This window comes from Vigna umbellata, chromosome 2 (assembly GCF_029865625.1).
Source record: "Vigna umbellata cultivar VRB3 chromosome 2, Vumbellata_1.0, whole genome shotgun sequence".
Classification (NCBI taxonomy): Eukaryota; Viridiplantae; Streptophyta; class Magnoliopsida; order Fabales; family Fabaceae; genus Vigna; species Vigna umbellata.
Window position 1 is genome coordinate 35,768,729 of NC_142166.1, and position 6,000 is coordinate 35,774,728.

The window sequence follows — 6,000 nt, forward strand, 5'->3', positions numbered from 1 at the left end:
ACCTGACAGCTTGGTAGGAAGTTGAGTTTGGGTCTAGTCTCCAATCCTCCTCAGAACGGTTTCAAAGGGTAGGCCAACGGTATTTGAGCGGTGGGATGAGATTGAGCTCTTTCTTCTCTCCTTATCCCAAGCTTAGACCAGACTTGCTCACATTTACTGCCATGGTAGGACCTTGAGCGATCTCTTCAGTCTTCACACCAGTTTTAATTCTTTATCTGATTATCACCAAGTTTGTAAAGTTTAGGGAAACACTGCTCACCATGGTCTCACAGAAGGGTGATTACAGAGTATTGAGGAATATGGGAACCATTTCCCTGTCACTCTCATGAAACTTCATTTGAGCAACAGTCTCTTTCCACCTTTGGCATATTCTTTGAACAATTTGGACTCCTTCATTAAGGTCTGCAGTTGTAATCAATCAAGTGCCCCATCCCTGATATATTTGTACTGCCTCAAGAAAGCATCCATCAAATCCTCCCAAGACCGGATGCACTGACTGTTCAAGGTGAGTGCCCCAGTTTGGTGTCATGCCAGCCAATCTACCTTAGAAGAAATAAATTAGCAACTTCACATGCGTGAACAATTTTTTCATACATCATGAGATGGCTCTAAAGACAAGTGATCCCTCCAGGTAATTTAAACTTCGGGAGGTATCACCACCTCTGAGACTAAGCATAGCCCTACAACATTTTCAAAGTTAAGGCTTCCTCCAACTTCTATGACTCTTGCCCTTTTCCAGCATTTCCAATTTACATCTGTCAACCTCAACATCCATTGGCGTAACGTCATGAGGAGAAGTTTCAACTCGGGTTGCTTTGTCATTGTCTTGCTCACTACATTGGGCTGAATCATTTCTGCAGGGACCATGAAAGTGGTTGCCCTAAGCTTGTTTCTTCCTTCAACTGCGTTATATTCTGCCTTTTGAGTGTGAACATGCCTCAATTCCACTCCCAATGGTGAAGTGTAATGTAGGGGAAGACCATAAGGAGGGAAAGTTTGTGCCTCTGGAACTCTCTATTGTAGTTGTGGTACGCACGAATCTTCAGGGCTTTGTAAGGCATTCAGGGCCTCTAGGATTTGGCTCATTTGTCTCTTCAATCGTTGGATATCGACTTTCATCCCTTCTTGAACTTCTCTTTGGTTCTCCAAGATTTGTTAACTGGTTCGATTCCTTTAGGGTATCTTGAATGTTTAGCTGTATTTTTTTTTAGATGAAACAATTTAAGAAAATAAAAATCAAAATGAAAAGAAAAAGAAGAGACAATGTAGTTCAAATACTCTAGTCGGAAATTATAAAGCTATGAAACATTACCCTGGTATAGTTTGGAAATTAACATGAAATAGAGTCAATAGGGTGGTTCATACAATGAAACATCCACCACCTCTAGAAGTTCACAAAATGTGAAGCATGGAAAGTCCTTGTCAACCATCTCGGGCGTTAGCCATCCCATTCTTCATTTCTCTAGTCAGCTCTTGCAGCAATTGAGGAAAGTTCAATCCCCTTAGGTAAGTTAAAGATCGACACTGCGGACTCAACATTAGTTAATAACTTCATAACGCCTTCAATGGCTTCATTGGCGAGGGAAGCTAGTTGTGAGAGACTTCTTTTTCAATTCCCCCTTGCTCAACAATATGCCTCTTCATTTGAGTTATCAATTCTTTATGTCTCCTTTTTAGCTCGGTGTCAACATTCCTTATTCAGTTTTCCCACTGCTGCTTTCACACGTTGCTTAGTAGTGTGAAATTGCTCTTCACAATTTGGGTCTGGAGAAATTACATTGAATGACAACTTGACTGTCTTAACCCTCTCTGTGATCCATTGGCTAAGGGAATCTTTCATTAACAGTCCATGATCTTGGGCCTCTCTCGCAGTGAAGAACATTGCCCCAAGCGTCCCTAACTTGATGAAGCATTTCAACAAAGGTTCATTCCTCATAAGATCTGCAATGTGGCAAGAGATGCAGGCGTGGGCCTTACCCAGATTGCTTTTGTGCTAACACAGTATTGTGATTAGTACAACATCGAATACCCATGAGGGGTACATTAGGGAACTTCCCGCAATGATATATGATATGCGGTCTTCGTTGCCAGGAACACATCATTTAAACTTTTCCTCCTCTGAGGCTGCACAGAGTTGCGCTCATTCGTTTGCCTCTTTCATCTTCGGTTTACACCGCAATAACTCCTCCATGTGACATGTGGCATTCAAAATGGCCTTACTTATGCGAGAGATCTTCTTTCTGCATGGCTCATAACCTTGACTAAGGGTCTTGGAAACTTCAGTTAGGACAATACTGACTGGATTCTTTAGAGTGAACTTTGTATCCCACAAACACATTCATGACAACGTAGCCGACAAAATTCATGATATTAGAAAAGAGCATGACACCATAGAGGATAAGAGCTAGTACATTCGTAATTGTTTCCTATTTTCCTCTTCATCCAAACGATGCAAGTATCCCTCTAGGTATCCCTGAGGAACCCCCCTCACTTTGCCCTTGATTGTGAACCCACTTTCCAATTGCATAGGGTGTATTTTCATGATTCTCGCTAGCTGCAGGATAGGGGTATACTACCCTAGGTAGTTGTAGGGAATTTTTCCCTCGAGAGGTGTATTTAAGATTTGCCCAAATTCTTCTACCATAGGCACCAATTGGAAATCCCAGAAAGTGAAACATCTCAATGGTGGTTCATAAGACTGGGCTAAAAGAGTAATGGTCGGTGTTTGAACTTCCACCTCTAACAGGCTCAACAAATTCCCATACCCCTTCCTGAATGCATCCTTTTGGGTTGTCTCCATTTTCTTCAGCAGTTCTCTCAGGCCATCCATATTACCCTCCCTTACTTCAACGGCTATCATTTCCTTTAAAATGTCTGAACTTAAACTCCCCTTGACTTCATATCTTATGTTAATTTCCATTTTATCTGAAAGGCTTAGTCACAAATTTATAATTTCCTGACTAGAACCAGTGACAAGACCATAAAAATGCATGAGAAAAAGAAAGAAAGAAAAGAAAAAGGTGTATAAAAACGGTATAAAGATATGTACAAGGTGTTGGATTTTATTAAGAAACAATGAGGATTATAAGGCTGCACACATCTCCCTTTGTGCCTCAGATAAGGTTCAACGCTTCGGATTCGAGGTCAACCATATGCAATCTCACCAGGATGGTTCCCTAAACTTAAAGGTCGACGGTCACTAGAGCTATGGCCCCCTTCATAGCATCTCCACAACAGTCGAGTAATCAACTAGGTATGAAGACACAAATGAAGAGAACAAACTCTAGCTGGGGTTCTCACGATAGCCAAACAGGAAGTACATCCCAGAGTGACACCGCTACATAACCCCTCTAATTCTAAGTTGCGCTCAGACCCGGGTATAGGGCCTCACTCATGATATGCATAAGGTGCGTGTGTGAAGGGAGAATGCAATGCATACCCAAACCCTCACCTGCAAAACAACCAGAAAAATTCCCAGGCAGATATAAACATGGTTTCTACCCTAGGGTTCAATATCCAACAAGCAAATTTATTCACATACGATTATTCAAATATCAAAGATAGATAAAGAAAAAGGGAAGAAAAACATAAAGAAAAACCACATTGAATTCGCGCATATAGTTAAATGGCTTGACTCTCTAAAAAAGTCCCCAGCGGAGTCGCCATCTGTCGCAACCGGAATCGCGACGGGACGACGATCCAAAAAAAGAGAAACGGTTTTTGGAAAGAGATTTGGAGTCGCCACCATAGTTTATTCTGGAAAACTACGGAAAAACCATAAAACGATAAAGCACGGTCCACGAAAAGCAAAGATTGGGTTCGGGAGTCGGTTACGCGTGGGGAAGGTGTTAGCACCCCCACAACGCCTGCCCTAAGGCAGTACCTTTAACTAAATGCACGAATATGATGTGGTTTTCAAAATGTTTAACTATCCCCTAAAATAAAATTCTAAATAAACTAAACATATTTTTTAGTTTTTTGGGCCCGACAAGGATTGACCTTGCTCCTACGTATTCTCATTCAAAATGAGAAATCAGGGTTACGTAGTTCTTTTTGAAAACGTTTGAGAGATTTGTTTGAGAAATTGATTGAAAGATTTGTTTGAGAAAATGATTACGGATAAATTTGGATTTTTGGGAAAGTGAACCTGACAAGGGCTAGCCTTGCTCCTACGTATCTCCACTTTCGATGGAGAATCAAGGATCATGTAGTTCTGGTTAGGAAGATTGTTTGTTGTTTAAAATTGTTGATGTTTTTGGGTTTTTTGAAGATTTTATACCTTTTTGTATTTTGTTTAAGAAAGAGAAAAGGTTGTTAGCACAAGGACGATGCGTGCGATCACACATGTGCATAAACCTTTAAAACATATTTTGTTAATTTTACTTAAGGAAAAGAAAAGGTTTTTAGCACAAGGACGATGCGTGCGATCACACATGTGCCTAAGCCTTTAAAACATATTTTTGGAATTCTAATTAAGAAAGAGAAAAGGTTTTCAGCACAAGGACGATGCGTGCGATCACACATGTGCCTAAACCTTAAAACATATTTTTTGTTAATTTTACTTAAGGAAAAGAAAAGGTTTTTAGCACAAGGACGATGCGTGCGATCATAGATGTGCCTAAGCCTTTAAAACATATTTTTGGAATTTTAATTAAGAAAGAGAATAGGTTTTCAGCACAAGGACGATGCGTGCGATCACACATGTGCCTAAACCTTAAAACATATTTTTTGTTAATTTTACTTAAGGAAAAGAAAATGTTTTAGCACAAGGACGATGCGTGCGATCACACATGTGCCTAAGCCTTTAAAACATATTTTTGGAATTTTAATTAAGAAAGAGAAAAGGTTTTCAGCACAAGGACGATGCGTGCGATCACACATGTGCCTAAACCTTAAAACATATTTTTTGTTAATTTTAATTTAGAGAAGAAGGGAAGGTTTCTAGCACAAGGACAACGCGAGGGGTCTCACGTGTGCTTAACCTTTAAAACATATTTTTTGAATTTTATTTTTATTTTATTTTGTGATTATTATGTGAAAACAAAACAAATAAGTCTAATAAATAAAACAAAGGGGTGTGGGATTACCATACAAGGGGTATGCAGTAAAAACCAATAACCCAAACAAATAATGCAAATAGAAACAAAAGCCTAAAAATAAAACAAGAGAAACAAACCAACAAGAATAGAGGTGTAGAGATAAAAAACCAGGGGTGTAGAAAAATGAAGCTCTTTTGTTCGGGCCAAAATCCTCTTCTCCAGACTTTGGATCTGCTACGGGTGTAAGGATGAAAAAAAGAGGTGCATCCGAGTATTCGCTGGTCAGGCCCGGTTCTCTTTTCTTTATTTTTATTTGCATAAAGGCTTAAACCCAAATGAAAGGGGTGTGCGGGTGAAAAACGAGGTTGCGCAAAGAATTGGCTTGAACACTTTCATCCTCATGGCTTCAGCTTTCCTTTTACACTGACCTTTGCTGAATGTTTCACTGATAAATTTTTCTGCAAAACTCCAAACGTAATGAAACTTTTTTTCATAGAAACTAGATCGAAGGTGCTTTCATTTGATATCTCACACTTATATTTTAGACCTCTGGACTAGCTTCAGTATAACTTCGAAATCAGGTTTGGATGTTTCGTTTCTAGCACTGACCTTGTTTACTGTTTGGCTCATATCTTTTTCCAACAGAGCTCTAAATGCAATGAAACTTTTTGGGTTGGATTCTAGACTCAAAGGGCTTTCATTTAAATACTCACACATAATTTTTGGACCTCTGGACTAGCTGCTGCTCAATTTTGAAGAGATGAGTGGGGAAAGAATTTTAGTGTTTGGTCATGATGAAGGAAATCAATTTTGCGGGTGAAATATGTTGATACTGGTTTGCTGAAGGGGTGTAAGGAATATGGAGAATACAGAATAGGAAAGAGATTGAAAGTAATTGGGTTTCATATGAGCAAGAATCAGATCTATGAATTTGGTTTTGGAGGAATGAAAAGATTGAAAG